This window comes from Ochotona curzoniae, unplaced genomic scaffold, assembly GCF_017591425.1.
Source record: "Ochotona curzoniae isolate NIBS_2020 unplaced genomic scaffold, NIBS_Ocur_1.0 scaffold_4505, whole genome shotgun sequence".
Taxonomy (NCBI): Eukaryota; Metazoa; Chordata; class Mammalia; order Lagomorpha; family Ochotonidae; genus Ochotona; species Ochotona curzoniae.
The window spans coordinates 10,836,074-10,853,650 of NW_024467118.1; positions in this window are offsets into that span (position 1 = coordinate 10,836,074).

Consider the following 17,577-nt stretch of genomic DNA (forward strand, 5'->3'; position numbering starts at 1 on the left):
GGTCCAATAATGGATCATAGGCACTAAAATTATGCACTTCCTGTGGCTGGTACATTCTGAAACTCTGACTTTCACCATTAAATTTGAAATTTTTATTTTCTAAGAAAAGGATAACAAATGAGTGAGTTCCATAAAAAATAAGCCAAAATGTTTTGAGATCTTACCATATACAAAGCATTGTGATAGTCAACTTATGGAAATAAATGTACTTCTTGATCCTTTATATGGACATTAGCACGATAAACTTCAAAAAAATTATGTGCATGTTTAGGAACACAGAGCATTTCTGAAATTCAGAGATAGTGTATCAGGCCAAAGATAGAGTTAAATCTTTTATTCCAACTTCCACAAAAAGTTTATGAAAAGGAAATTTACAATTCCTTTTTGAAATAAAATGTATGAAAAGCATTGGTGTAAAAAGAGTTTCAAAATCTTGCACATGACAGAAAGTCAAACAATGAGTGACAGTGCATATCATAAAAAAGCTCCATGGAATTTATCATTTTATTTCACAAAAATAAACTGATCTTGTAATGCCATTTTCCCACATACCATTTGAAGTACCCTCCTACAATAAGGCCTGAGTGATTTCCTAAGGAAATCATAGAGTGTCGGGAAGTCCTGCCTACTTGCGGCAGTGACTCATTGGTGACACATTGGTTCTTTGGCTGCATCCTGATAGAGCAGGACTCAGCTTTTATTAAGTGTAAGTGCAGCAATACGCCACGGAAACTAGATGAGAAAAGCTTTCACAGCGATCCAAATGCGTTCAAAGAAAAAAAAATAACACCTCATTGCTTAAATGATGTAAGAAGAAACTAAACAAATAGACAATACTTGATTTCAAGATCTTCTAAGTTCTCTTACTGAAAAAATGCTCTTGATATTAGAATTCACAATGGCATAATTTTTCTGCCTCAAAAGTGGCGCAGTGGGAACATGAACCGGTGCCCACATCGGATGCTGGTGTCACAGGCAGACTATTTATTTGTTTGTTTGTTTAATGATATAGTTCATAGGCCCTTCTTCCCTCCAAGTTCCTTCCCCCCACTGATTTCCCCTATATTATTACAATAGCATGATCCTTTATACATAGTCATAAGTCCATTACTCTGCTATTTAAGTGCATCCTGACATTGTAAGTACGTACAATTATGAGAGTTCAATGTTGTGTTGTCAAGCCATGTTTAACAGTTTCATTGGGAGTCCATCTTTGATTTGGAAGTAGAGATGCATACTGCAGGTATCTTCATATTTCTATGTGATAGTCTCTGTTATAGGTTTTCTAAAGGATTGTATGGACATGCACGTTTGTACAATCTTAACCTGCTAATTCACAGCAACAGCCACAGCATAGTTCTTTGTTAAAACTGAAGGATGGATATACTGTACTTGATATAATATTCTTTTCAGCAATGTTTTACATTATTGTCATATTCAGCAAACTGTAATTGGTAACAAGACTTTTTAAAAAGGAAACAATTACTTAGCAACATTGATACCAGTCATCATTTTCTAATTTGATTTTTGAAATACAAGACAGTTATTGTGTAATAACTTACATCTTTATCACTGCAGACTCATCAATGCTGTCTTAGAAGTCATTAGTAGCACCCTCCGGCTGCTACTGGTCCATCGGTATTTTACTTTACACATTTGCTAGAATCTCAGGTGTTTCTTGATGCCTGTTGTTTCTATGCTGCTCTATATCAATTTATTTTTTTTTGGCAGGTAGTTTTTGCAACACAATTCTCCCTTCTCTTTTCCTACTTAGAGCCTTTACACTGATGCCTGCACTTGACCTTCAAGTCATCCCACAAACTTATGAGAGCTTGTTATTCTGTTGAGTTTTCTGTGAATAATTTATACATTCTGAAATTTAATATTTACTAACTGGACCAGCATTGTCTCCTGTCTCCTGACTCTTTTTTTGACTATCTTGTTTTCACCTTCTTGTCTTATATTTTCCCACCTGTTTACAGCTTTGAAAGAGCTACTTACTCTTTCTGTACCTCGGTTTCCTCTTTTTAGAAGTATGGACTCCACCACATTATATTGTTGTGAAAGTAAATCTTGTGTTACACATAAAACACTTTGATGATGAAAGTTTGGCAGCTGGTATGTATTTTTTAGCTTCTAGCTATCATTGTTACTATAATCCCTCTGTAATTTTGTTGCTTCTCCATATGCTTATGAAGAATACTTATTCTTTATATTCTTATTCTTATTCGTGTACTTATTTCTACCATATCCTGGCACCATGAGAAGAACTGGGATTAAAAAGATAAAAGGCACAACATCTGTCTTTTAGTAAAAGCTTGGAATAGAATGAAGGATTCAGTGTGGCTTGATCCTTATGCCCTCGCCAGGATCCTTCTGCATCTCCAGGAATCCAGTTCTGGCAGCAATCAAAACCTGTGGCTCTTTGATTTGACATTTTGACTTGGATTTTGCAAATATGTGTATGTTAAGTATTTGGATGCTGTGTGTTGTCCTTGGTTTCCAGGAATATCCAGTGTAGCTACAAAGGTTGTTACAATGGAGGAAAGACACAAGACAACTAGAAAGGAAAATATCTTGGATGAAGAAGGTAGGGAGAGAAATGAGAAGTTGTTACACTGCTAGCCTGGAAAATTTAAGAAGTACGCAAAGCCATTCAATGCATGTTGCCTCTAGAAGCTGAAAAAAAGTTCAAGAAATAGATTACCCTATTGCCTTTAGAGAAAAGGCAACTCTGCCACCAACTCAGATTTAGAACTTCTGAGTTTCACAACATAGGTTAATAAATTGTAATGTATTAAGCCGTTAACTGTGAGTAGCAGTATAAGAAATAAAATGCAGCCATATTTTTAGTGCTGTCATTTAAAAAAAATCAAGAACATCTTTGATGGCCAATAGTGATCTGACTTGGATGAGAACCTCAAGGAAGGAATACCAGATCTAGTTTTAACTCTTTAAACATACACGTAAGCAGAGAAATGTGAGATTATGTGTTAACAAACATTTGCCAAATCACTTCTGGCGACTGAGAACCATTTTAGTCATCCCACCATTATAGTCAGGACACCTGAACAGACACAGAAGTGTTGAAAACCAGTGTTGACATGTGTTCATGAGCACGTCCATCTGATAACAGGAATGCTAATGTCAAAGACAGCAATAATGTAATGCATCATCCTTGCTTCTTAGCATCTTTTGAAAGTGGAGAACACCAACTTGTTACATTTCTCTGACAGTTCTTAAACCAGAAATATATGTAGAGTGCTGTTGAGTAGGTTACTTCGTAGAAGGTAGTAAAATGTTACTCTAGATGAAAAGTAATGAGATTTTTTCTAATCACAAGTGGGTAATGATGGAGTAAATATTAACAAGTGTAGGCATCGATATCTCAAGGCTGTCTTATATTTTCTCATGACATTATCATCTGCGCAAGCAACAGATTTAATAAACAACCCTCATCTCTTAAAGATGGCTGCTTTGATTTGGTGTTTTAATAATAGAGTTTTAAAAATTTCTAAACATTGTAAATAGCTAAGCCATCACCCCAGAGTTATAAAATAATGAAACTATCCTCTTAATTCCTGTTGCAAATGTGACTATAAACACATTTAAAATTATTCCTTAAATGTCTTCTAGCTGGTTTTCCCAATTTGAATATATTAAAGGTACTCCAGGGCAGCATATTTTACTTAAGAAGATGGATCTGAATGTAACTTTTTTGCAGAACTCAATATCACTCACATCTCTGTGTTACTTTTTCACAGCACTGTAACAAGACTTTGTGAGAAATATGTTGAGAAATTATTACTAAATAAAATGTTCTGAATAACTAACCAAGAAGAATTTGCTGTTGCCTAGGATACATGTGATTTGAACACATATTATAGAAGCAACTGGAGCTGACCTTGCCATGTAACTTTTAGATTTAGTCTTCTTATCTCTGCAATCATGATTTTGTAGAAGTAATGATTGTATAGGATACTGTTGTAATACATACTCTTACTGTTGCATGTAACTACAAAATAAATTAAATCAAACCATCTCAGAATTAAGACTAAAACTCAGTTTATCCTCACACAGCTACACACTCACAGATGAGCTGAAATGGCTTATCTGTGTCAGGCTTTGTTGTGCTGATTCAGAGCTGCAAGTCCGACCTGTCTTACGAATCTCTTGTTTCTGTGCAGCAGGAAAATGCCCAACTTGTTCTCTTAATGGAAATTGTAGAAGCACAGAAGAGCAATTCTCATCATCCATGCACATTTCAAACCTTTGCTTTTATCATCCACTTACACTACTGACATTCCTTTGTCCAAAGACAGCCACATAACTAAGTTCAATAGGAACGGGATATTAGTGGAACTTCTGTGACCATGAATGGAGGAGCAGTGGTGACTGAACAATAATCTAAACCGTCAAGGACTCTAACTTAAGCCGTATCACATAGTTCCAAAAAATCAAAGAAAGACAGACTGATAAAGGAACAGTGTGCAAGCAGGAGACTATGGAAAAGGGATCAAAGGCCGTGTCTGTGGGTTCTGTCCCCACATGAAGGAACACCAGTTCTTCGTAATTTATGCTGTTCCAATCAAATCTGAAATTCCCAGGAGACCACATCTGTTTAGCTTGCTGCGTGGAGTAGCTTCTTGGGCTGACTGATGAGGGTTGGGCAATGTAAACATCGCTGCAATTTTTTCTTCTCTGTTTGTCATGCGAAAGAAGTGTCACCTTCATTCTTCAGGGCCGTGTTCTAGAGTTGCCAGAACTGGCTGCCAGCTTTGCTTGGGTTTACATATTTAAGTAGATCTGAGTTGTTTATATCCTGTGGGAGAAAGGAAGTTTCTGTCACATCATTCTAGGAATGAGTCTGAAATTAATTCTGAATACTTGCAAGGCCACAGAATTGGAAAATGATGATTTATGTGAGCTAATAAGAGCATACCCCTCAAGCTGCTGGTGATGTTCATTGCTTTTCCCTCCAGTCCTGCACACAGGAAGCTAATACCCAAATGAGTGTCTGAATAGCTACTGAAAAGGCCTTAGGAAATTGCCCCTACAATTTGGAATTAATTCCAACATTCAGTGTCATTTAAAGATCTGTGATAACAACACATTATTAAGACTATTACAAAGTATATGAATAAATAATTTTAAATATTGGCAGGGGGACTTAGGTAATAACATTGAGCCTGCCATGCATAAGTTTACATGGCTGAGTACCTGATAGCTGAATAATATTTTGTAATACTGAAAAAAATTACCTAAATGGATATATAAATATAAATATACTGATTTTTTTATATTGGCAAGTGGATAGTCACTGAACACTAAGAATGGTTTTAATTATGTTTTAAGCAACACTGACAAAATTTTGGTTTTAAAATGTACAATAAACATAGCAAATAGTGTGACTTTGTATTTTAATGGATGATTTTAAATGTCCTTGATCAATAACCTTTTAAAGACAACTGTAATTTTTAATGTTTTCATTTCTGCTTTTGTATGAAAATGTAACACCTTGTGCGTTTGAACAAGTTCCATTTGTTTTAATCCTTTCGAGTACATTTGTTGGGATAGCAATCTGAAGAGAATACAAAATTGAGATCAGAGAAGAAAGCAAAGGAGATAGGAAGATTTCAAAGGAACAACCTGCTTAACTTCTGAAAAAGTGAGAGACAATAGAAGTGAACAGTCTCTGCTTACGCACAACATGAAATTAGCAGATAAGGCAAACGCTGTCTTTCTTTAATGAAACTACACTGCTCCAGATAGCAAAGCACCAAGCAAGATTTATATGTGATCCCTTCCCAGATGTCTACAGGACCGGAAGCTCAGCCAGGAGCCAACAGGTTATTCAATGTCTTCCCTGTAGGCTAGGGGGCCCCAGTCCTTGAGCCATCACCACCTTGGAGGCTCAGGATTCTTTTCTGGGATGCAGCACTCAACGCTGTATTATAAATACTATGCCAAATATCTACCCTCAAGTTAGCAATTTAAATAGCCTAGATAAAATCCCAGCAATTTCATAACCTAGTAACTGTAAATGTAAATATCAACTCAAAAAAATGCTTTGCAGAAGAGAATGGTTTCTATCAAGTTTATATTCATTAGAAATAAATACCACTTCGGCCTCCCCATCAGAACATGTGGCAAAGTACATTATAAAAGGGGAAAACCAGAAAAAAAAAGATTCAAACATCTCTACAGCCTTATCATGTTTTTCGGATTATGATACTGTAAAATGGTTTCTCAAATTATCCTGATGGCATGAAAGTGTTTGAACAAAACAAAACCTAAATCAAATTAAAGATAAAAATGTTCATGGGATACATACTCCAGAAAATTTAATTTTAATTAAAGTGATTTTAGATGAAGATAAGTTGCAGAAATTGGTATTTGTGTTCTGAATCTTTAGCACAAAGCTCTATTATGTCTTCATGAGAATATTTCTTCATTAATCTTCAAGTTCACCTTTGGCCAGTGAAGGTATCCCTGATTGGAAACATTTAAGTCTTTGTTTACAGAAGTCCAAAGTATCAGTTGCCAATAATAAAATATTTTACAAGTGCAATTTATAATACCAGATAAGCTGAGTAAATACCATCCATAAATAACATTTAATGAAGATAAGTAAATATTAATTTTAAGGAATGCCACATGTTTAATAGCTGAAAGTGTAAAATGGATAGAAAATACAAGAGATTACTATTCAGGCTGGAGAAATGAAACATTACTAGATTAATGAGTAAAAGAGTACAATAGCAAATTACACATGAATAAAAAGTACATGTTACACAATTAAACTTTATTATTCCAGGGGCAAAAACTAAGTTGAGCAACAAGCATTTATTCTATTAATTTCAGTTGTCAGAAGAAAAAAATGGAAAAATGGATTTCATATGTTTTAAGATGTATGTGTTCTTCCTTAAGAACTAAAGAGTAATTTTTAATTTTTTAAAATGTATGATTTTTACTGGAAAGGCAGAGAGACAGAGCAAGAAGGAGAAACACAGATCTTTCATTCTTGTTTCATCCTTGAAATGCCCCAGACAGCTGTTTGGACACTGTAGCCTGGATCTGTGGTTCCAGCCTGGCCTCCTAAACGGCCTGCTGGGGGTGAACTACTTGAGCCATCTTTTGCTGCCTATCAAAGTTATTAATAGGAAGCTGGAACTGCACTTCTCATGTTTTAAAATCTTCCCACAGACAAACTAACCCATTTCTTGGTTAAACAAATTGAAAATATCAACTTGATAAATACAATTAAGGCTAATATCAACTAATTGCTATTAAAGCAATTAGACTCGATTGGGCAATGTATGAGACATTTTGGAAGAGTAAAGAAAAAACCAGAAGATTCTCAAGGAAGGAACACCTTAGGTAAAGATCATCAGGTCTCATGGAAAATGGATAGCATGAAAAATGACATGTGGATTGCAATTTTTAATTACAAAAAAAAACTAATGTTTCAATTCCATTTTTTTTGTGAACTTCCTGAAGTCTTTTCGTGTGTTACCATGCTATTTGACATGAGTTATTGCTCGGTATTAACAGAGTTCAGCATGAACTTATCCCCCCAAAATCTAATTTGTCTCTTTCTTTTTTTAAGTGTTTCAAAATATGGAATTATAAAACTTGGTGTATTTTAAAATCAATGGAAATCATGAAATTTACAGCCAAAATGATCCTGGAACAAAATACAGTGTTATTGTAACAAGAAAATAAAGAAAAAGATGTAAACAAAGAAAAAGAAGATGACAAATCATTACCAGTTTCTGCAATGTCTGTATTCTGGCCATTTTGGTTTTTAGTGTTATTGAGATAATTTTACATACCATAAATTTTAGCCATTGAATGAGCACTTCTGTTGTTTTTGCATATTCACAGGCTTATGCAATCATTACCACGGTTTAGTTTTTGGACCATTCTAGTAACATCTTTATTGAAATATCATTCACATGCCATAAAGTTCATCTTTATAAAGATGCCAGGATTAGAATCAGCACCCATAGGGGATCCCAGCATGTTCAAGTTGAGGACTTTAGCCACCAAGCCACCATGCCAGGCCCAAATATTACTTTTTAAAGATGATGAAATTACAGACTAATACAGTAGACCAGAAAAACCCATCACCTACAATGCTGGTATCCAATTTGCATATTAATTCATGCCTCAGCGTTTCTCCTTCTGATCCAGCTCCTTTACTAACAGCCTGGAAAAGTGGCAAGCGATGATCTGAACAGCTGGGCCCCTGCTATCCATGTGGGGGACCTGGTTGAAGCTCCTTCTGCCCATGCGGGGGACCTGGTTGAAGCTCCTTCTGCCCATGCGGGGGACCTGGTTGAAGCTCCTTCTGCCCATGCGGGGGACCTGGTTGAAGCTCCTTCTGCCCATGCGGGGGACCTGGTTGAAGCTCCTTCTGCCCATGCGGGGTACCTGGTTGAAGCCCCTTCTGCCCCTGTGGGATACCTGGTTGAAGCTCCTGGCTCCTGGATTCCACCTGGCCCAACCCGGGTGATACAGCCCCCGGGGAGTGAACAAGTAGATGAAAGAACTCCGTCTCTTCTTTCCTCTTTGTAACTCTGGCTTTTAAATAAACAAAAAACATCCTTGTAAGTAGACTATAGACTGTAATTGACGCATAACATCGAAATAACTCATTTTCTGTGATCTGATATTCATCCATGATGCCTCTTTATGATATTTATTCATTATACATAAAAATCCATCATTAATTTCTCAACTTAAGTATTGATTTACAAAATTTGTTCACAATTTCTGCTGCTATGCCTCTGCAGAGCAAAATCTTTCCAAGTTTAAATTTACATCAAAAACTGTCTGAACAGTATAAACTATTACTTTCAGTGAAACACAAATTATGTAAAAACTCTTGATAGCAGAAGTACAAGCACTAAATATTTAAGAATTTTGAATGAACTATACTTATTGCAAATATAAGTGTTCATGATCCATCAAAAACACTGACTTGTTAACCACAATAATTAATGCAATGCCCTCAATTTTTCCTACATTTCAAATGAAAACAGTATATGCATATTTTAAATTTAAAGGTTAAGGAATGAAAAATATTACATCTACTTAATAATTCATTAATTTGATTTATCACTTTTTAAATATTAGATATACCCACTTGTTCTCTTGTTTTCAGCTGGGCTGATGGGCCCATCGTTAAAAATTTGTAAATTAATTACAACGGCACATGCCTCATAATTACACAACATGAATCAAAGAAAAGGAAAGTCTAAGTCTTTGTGTTTTTCTTTTCTAATCCTGGAAGGCTTGAAGGATCCCAAATTATGCTGAGAATGATAGGCATGGTTGTGACAAAGCAAAAGATATGCTAATCAAAGTCTATTAAAAAAAAACCCTCAGCAAATATCACCATATGTTGTCCATAGAATCAAAAAGGATAAAGACCCTAGATTGTGATTAAGAAAATTGCAATTAGTGAAAACACAAGCCCAAATTATAAATGTTTGAGATTTTGAGAGATTTAAAATGACTGTTCTCTGTCTTTGTAAACAAGGAGAAGAATGAGAAAGCTACTGTCCCATAAAGAAAATATGTTCCTATTGAATCCTACTGCAGATCTGGCAAATAAGGCAGGATCAAAGATTATGGGGAAAAAATGTACTGTCCTTGAGATTCCCCTGTCCCAGAGCAATATCATAACTAATCAATGATTGTCCAAGACCATTCCTTTCTCCCAAAGTAGAAAGTGCTCATCACTTTTTTGTGGGATCTCATGATTTTTGTGGGTCACATTAGTGGCTGCTGTGTATCTGCCATTATTCTTCCCAAACAGGAGTTATGTGGCTTGGATATGACTTAAGTCTGCTGTCCTTATCCTCACCAAACGCCTCAACGATCCACGTGTTGGCTTTTATAGTGCTGATGTTGAGAGGAGTTAACGAACTTTTTTTCTAAAAGTTTAGATTTTTTCTTTAGTTTTTATTGGGAAAACAGATTTCCAGAGAGAAGGGGAGAAAGTTCCTCCATCTGCTGGTTCGTTCTTCAATGGTGGCAACAGTCATAGCCTCTTCTGGGCCTTCCGTATGGGTGCAGGTTGCCAAAGCTTTGGGTCATCCTGCACTGCTTTTCCAGGCTACAAAAAGAAATCTAGATTGGAAGTGGTGCAGCATGGATATGAACCAGTGCCCAAATGGGATGCCAGTGATTGGAGATGGAGGATTAGTCAGTTGAGCCATTGTGCTAAACCTGAACTGTTAAACTTTTAAGCAATGGAGACCTTGAAGAGGTTTTTTAGTTATTAAGGAAAACATTTTCTGAAGGAATCAAGTTGTTCTAGTGAGAGTCCATGCATAGCTCATCTGCCGGGACAGTGTTGTTGTAAGGGAGACAGGTCTGACTCCCACTCTACTTTAATATGCACTTCGTCATACCTAAAGCCTAGGTTTTGAAGTTGAAATAATGACAAAATCAAACTTTTGGATTGACTTCTTTTGAAAAGGCTAAATATATTTTACCTATGAGAAGTACAATGAGTTGAATATTTGGTGACAGTCTCTACTGCTGTTTGCCAAATACTTATAGCTTTGGTTCTGCTGATCACAAGGTGACATCGCCCCCCCCCTTCACTAAGGACTGAGTGTGAACATACCTGACAGGGGGCTGTGATTGAAATGGGTTGCAGGCATAAAGACTATAAAGGGATGGAACTTGTGCTTCAGCATATTACAATCTAAACTTTCCAGATTGCTATAGCAACATGAAATTCATCAACTTCCTTCTAAAAAACAAGTTAAATGAATATTTGGAACATTTTATTGTTGAACTAGTAAGGAAATGTTAGGAACCTTGAAGATTATCTTTAATTTTGAGCTGTTTTTGCTGGCCCTGTGTCAAAGTTCAGGCTGAGAAAAGATTTATGAAAAACAGTTTAATTTTTAAATCTGAGTCTTCTTCCTGCATCTACAGTGTTTACAGTTACTGCAGGTGGCACAATGATTTTAGAATAAGGGAAGCTAATGTGGCTCTTTACTATCAATTTCTCCCCAGGATACTTGGCAGTTTCTCTCAATCTTGTGCTTGCTTTCTCAAAACAGCTGGAACTTAATTCTGAAAACACAGAGAGGCAAAGTTGTCCTACAGGTTTTAATTGCCAATTAAGCTGGTTTCAGCTTATAAATCCATCTCATACGTAATTGAGTTTCTTTCTCAAAAATGGGGCTTTTTTTTAAATATTAAAGAATCACTCTTTAGTAAGGATAATGTGTTTTATTCTACAGCTATAAATAAAAATCAATGTCTTTGTGTAACTTTTAAAGTAAAATATCTGTATGTTTGTACTTCACACTTGCCCAAATTATAATAGGCCAAATGTGTAGTATTGTGAAACATAATGCTTACATACGAAAGGCATCACTATAAAGTAATGTGGTAAGAAAAATAACCGTGGTAAGCATGTACATAATGGGTTAGGCTGCCACATGATATACCCACAACCCAAATTAGAGTGCTGGTGCTAGTCTCAGGTGCTCTACTTCTGATCCAACTTCCTGCTATCATGCCAGGAAAGACAGCAAATAACAGCCCAAGTGCTTGAATCCTCTCCAGCCACATAGAAAACTGAAGTCGAGTTCTGGACCCCTAGCTCCAGTCTGACTCAGGCCAGAGAATGGAAGAGCTCTCCAAGAGCCAGGAACTCTGGGATCATCCACATTAATGAAAACTTCTGCTGCTTTTCCCAGGTCATTGGCAGGGAGCTGGACAGGAAGCAGAATTTCTGGGACGTGAATCAATGCCCATAAGGGATGCTGGCACTGCAGGTGTGGACTAATCAGCTACCCCACAATACCAGCCCTAATACAGACAGCTTCAAGAGCAAAACAGTACTTCCCATTCCATCCTTCCTCTCCCACTCCGACCTTCTCTCCTCCTTCCTTTGTTTTAAAATTTGCACAGTGAAATATGATTGATTTACTTTGTAATTACAAATTTAACCCTTCAACAAATAAAGAATTAGGGGTAGCACTTCCCTGACAACAATTCCTGCTGTCTGAGTTTCAGTTACACACATTCAACCACTGTCTGAAAAATATTACCAGGACAGCTTCAGAAATAAACAATTCATATGTTTTGAGTTGTGAGTCACCAAGCAGTGTGATGAAATCTCACATTCTCAGGCTCCATCCAACCCAGTACATAAATCAACCCTTTGTCTGTTGCATCTGGCTAATACACTACCAGCATCTTACTCACTTACAAACCACTTCAGATAACCAAAGCGTAAGATTGGTGATGCTGGAAATTCATATAGACATTGCAAGGGAGCCATAAAGTATTACTTTCAGTGAAAATGTGGAAGTTCTCAATAATAAAAAGCAATCACACGCTAAGGTTATAGATACAGGCTAAGAACAAACTTCTTTTTGTGAAATTATGGAGGAGAAAAATTTGTGCTCAGTTTGCTGTTGCATTTTTAACTGCAAAAGTTATGATCACGGGCCCGGCGCGGTGGCGCAGTGGTTAAAGGTCCTCGCCTTGCACGCCCGGGGTCCCATATGGGTGCCGGTTCTTATCCCGGCAGCCCCGCTTCCCTTCCAGCTCCCTGCCTGTGGCCTGGGAAAGCAGTCGAGGACGGCCCAAGGCTTTGGGACCCTGCCCCTGTGTGGGAGACCCGGAGGAGGCTCCTGGCTTCGGATTGGCATAGTATCGGCCATTGTGCTCACTTGGGGAGTGAATCATCGGACGGAAGATCTTCCTCTCTGTCTCTCCTCTCTGTTTATCCGCCTTTCCAATAAAAATGAAATAATAAAAAAAAAATCTTTAAAAAGTTATGATCACATAAGTGTCTAGTATGGAAATATGGAAAAATCTTTATGTGAGAAGGTTAGTATTGTTCATGAATTCATGCATATACAGTGTGTCTGGAAACGTAGCACCTCTGCATTAAACTGGTTTATCATGCACATTTAAGAAATACATATATGAGAAACATGCATGAGAGTCTATTCTATTTGTAATGGAATTTTTAATGGAAATACATTTTATTATCTTTGAAAATGAACTATACATGCACATATCACACGCATATAAACATTGGTGTATATGATCAGCATATATGCACATATGTATACATCAAATATATTAGAGAAAAGCATGTAAATGAAATTGTCAAGCTGAAATGTTCTTAGGGCAACAGGATAGATGTCTGGATACCAAATCATATTTCCAAAAGTATTTACATAAAGGATTGTACTCATATTTGGATTTGATTGCTTGTGTTAGTAAATCAAATTATTCCAGTCTCTTTTTTTCCATTAAGAGAGGAAAGAAAACATTTTACTCACGTAACCAGCTTTGGAATCAGAAATTTTAGTTCATTTCTATTGTACTTCTCAAATGATATCATGGATTACATTTCTAGAAGATATCTTTTAGAATGGCTTTATTAAATATGACTCATTTTATTAAGACATATGGGTTTTCACTTTGCCTTTTATCACTACTTCATTTTTTAAAAGATTAATGTATTTATTTTTCTTTTTTCAAGATTTATTTGTTTTTATTGGAAAGTGAGATACACAAACAGGAGGAGAGACAGAGAGGAAGCGCCCTGCACTGATTCACTCCTCAAGTGGCCACCAGAGCTAAAGTGAGCTAATTCAAAGCCAGGAGCCCAGAGCTTCCTCTGGGTCTCCAACACGAGTGCAGTGTCCAGAGACCTTGGCCTGTCCTTGACTGCTTTCCCAGGCCACAAGCAGGGAACTGGATGGGAAGTGGATCCCCTGGAACACAAACTGGCACCCAGATGGGATCCCGACACATACAAAGTGAGGACCTTAGCTGTTAGGTTACCATGCTGGGCCTGCATTTATTTTCAATGGAAAGTCAGATTTACAGAGAGAAGGAGTGATAGAAAGATATTCCATCCTCTGATTCACTCCCTAAGTAAGCACCACAGCCAGAGCTGAGCCAATCTGAAGCCAGGAGCCAGAAGCTCCTTCTCGGACTCTCATGCGGGTGCAGGAGCCCAAGGTTTTGTGCCATCCTCTAATGCTTTCTCGGGTCAGAAGCAAGGGGCTGGAAAGGAAGTGTAGCAGCAGGGATAAGAACCGGCACCCATGTGGGATCTCGGCACATGCAAGAAAAAAAAAGACCTTGTTTCCTTAAAGTAGAAACCCTAGCACCGGTTCTCATAATCCTTCCCCCTCCTTCAGGGAGCACCACGTATTCAGTTCATTCCCTGGGTCAGTGGACGACAGATGCCGTCAGGTAAGTGAGGGGATTCCATGTGCCTAACTGATGGAGCCATGGGGTACAGCACAGATCCGGGTATGTAAATAATGTGTCTTAGGAAGACTAGCATCTGACAAAGCAGAAATTCCTTCACTGCGCGGGTAGTTCACACACAACTGCAGTTCCACTTTGGCACAGAACATAAAGTCTGACCCTTTCTCCTCAGCAGAAACTACTCTTGCTGATTGAAAGAACTGGGACCTGGCTTTTCTCCTTTTTCAGAGCCAACAAAACAAAACAATCAACTCTTCCTGGGTCTCTCGCCTGTTCAGTTTTTGATAGGAGTTTCATCATCAAATTTCCACCATCTCCAATTTGCTGACTGCAGCTCTTGGAAATTGTCAGCTTTCATAATGTGTGAGCCAATTCCCTGTAACATTATCTTTTTCTCTACTTCTCTGCTGCTTCATTAGGAAATGTGCAGTTTGTGTTCCAATGGGAATATGTGTGTGTGTGTGTGTGTGTTTACTGTTCTTCCACAGGCATTTACTTGTTCATCAGCCGATTTAATCCTGGAACTTTAGAGCTTGGATTAACTCTAGTAGATGCTCTTTCAAGGGATGAACATGGAGAACAGTAAGGACAGACCTCATCTGCTCCTGTGCTTCCTCATATTGCTCTATCACTCCATTGCTTCAAGCTATCAAGACACCTGACACTTGAATAGAGTTGAGGAAAGCAAGCAGCTTCATGTTAGTGTCTCACTTTAAGAAAGATGTGTTAAATTACTCTTCTCATAAGGTGAAGAAAAATTGTCAAAAAGTCAAACTGTTATGTGATTCCTGCATTAGATCAAGTAGAAGACTGAGCTTCGGTAACAGACATTAAAATGCTGTGGCTTGACTGTCACTAAATACATTTCGATAAATTTCCAAAGTGAGTATGCTGTGTCAGGCAGACAGTTCGGTTGCATCTGGACATTATAGTATCCAAAATCCCTCCATGCTATTCTTCTACTATCCTATAGGGCATTTTCATTATCTGAATGATATCACATGGTCATAATGCCTGAAGGTGGCCCACAGCTACGGGCAGATGAGTCAGTAGACACTAGCTAAAGGGATCTGGGCAACACGCCTACTTGATTAACCCAGTGAGAAAAGGATTTTCGAGGAAACAACATTTTTTGAGACAATCACCTGTTAAAAATGGTATGTTTCTAAGTCACCACTGATCTAGGATTCAAGATTGGAAGGATATCATTCCTCCTACAAGAGACTAGATCAGCTTTGGTCAACAGTGCAACTGGAGGGATAAGATGGGAGGGAAATCCTTTCACTGGTGTAGTCATCCGGGTTCTCTGATAAGCAGAATCGATAGAATCAGTTGAGGTAAGCGGAAAGATGCGTACACACACACACATTCTTATACATGATGGGGGACTGTTCTTCCTTAGCTCAAGGAAATGCATATTGCATTGAAGTAAATTTGTATATTACTTCAATTATTCCACAAATCATTTGAGGTAATATGCATATGTATGTGTCTATTTTTGGACAAATGCATATGTTTGTGTATATGGACACAAAGACATCCATTAGAAACTATTGAATTTACGTATGAAGAACATGTATTTTCTCTATGTAATTATATATAAAAGAGAATTGCTAATAAATCTGATATAAGTTTTGCATACAGGCTTTTATGTGGACATAAGCATTCATATTTTTTAGATAAATTACCAAGGATGTGATTCCTAGAAAAGTCTGAAACTCAGCCCAAGTTTTTCCAAAAGGGTGCCAGGAGCCCAACTACTTAAGTCATCAGATGCTATCCTCTAGCATGAGCCTTACCAGGAAGCTGGATCTGGCGCAGGACTGGGACGAGAAAGCACTTTGATATAAGATTTGGGTATCCGAGTGATGTCTTCACTACTTGGCAATACACCAACCCCTTGCATGTAGCTCTTTAAATGCCTCTTTGCTGTGTGTTCTAGGTGCTACTTTGTAATATACTCCTATTTACACAGTTCTACCACAGTCCCCTAGTGATGACATTTTACCAATTTGAGTGGTTTAGAAACTTTACCTTGGGGAGGTGCTGTGGTGCCACACATGGAGCTGTCAAATGCAGTGTTGGTATCCTAACTAGGTGTTGATTCAAGTCATGCAGCTCTGCTTCCTATGCAGGTCCCTGGCAACGCACCCGAGAGCCGTTAGTGCTTAGGTCCTGGCACTCACACAGATGCTCTAGGACTCGCTCCTAGTACTCAATATTTCCTATGAATACACTGAGAACTGTGTAAAGACAATGCTCAAACGGAGTGTCAATCATCAAACATCATTTTCAAAGAACAAGGTGGAGAATACATATTATTGTCCTAATTCATATTTTCACTTTTTATTGTTTCCTTCCTTCTTTCCTGATATCCAAATAGTCCTTAACATTTCCTTTTGTCCTGGAGAATTCCCTTTCCCGATTCTTTGAGGGAGCACCCGCTGGTGAAACAGTCTCTTCAATTCTTCTCAATGAGAATGTCCTGTTGCTCTCTTCCGACATCTGACTGTAATCAGTAGCAATCGACTGCACTTTCGCATTCAGATTGTGTTTCATTGGGTTCTTGGCATAATCATTTTTCTATTTGATAGATAATCATTTTTCTATTTGGGCATTTTGGTTAATATGCCAGGAGACTCTTGCTCCTATTTAAATCTTCTATTTTAGCTTATTGGCACCATGGTTAAGTTTGGCATAAATAAGTTCTGGCATAGAGTTGTTGGTGTTAGTTTCAATGACAGGTTAATTTTAAAGCAAATGGCCAGTGACAGTTCTGTTTGGAATTGCACTGTGTCTGATGGTTCTTTTCATTGTATTAAGAAGGCTACTGTTCAATTCCTACTGATTCTCTCAAAGGAATTATAGGAAAGTCCCAGTTTTCCACTTTCAGTGATTTGGAAGAGCTGGTGGAGGTCGGGTTTTGTCTATTCTGGGCACTGAGTGGAGACAGAGGGCTGGCCTATGGGAACACTGAAGTGCCTGCTTCAAGTGGCTCTCAAGCGCATGGGTTTTCTTGGTCTGGAGCAGGTGCTCCCAGCTCACCCTCTTTGAGCACCTGTGAGTTAGAATGAAACTCCTAGGGACTGATTATGCTGTCACTCCTCGCAGTACAAGCTCCCTCCCTACTGAGAACTTTCTCCTCCCCCCCCCCATCTGAGTCATTTAATCATGGCATATAAACCATTCCAAGGTGTTTAATTGTACCTAAAGTAATGTGGCAAAAACATGTCACGCCATGTCATATGGTGCCAGAACTGGATGTAAATAAGTAGTAACAGATTTAACATTAGAAATCAC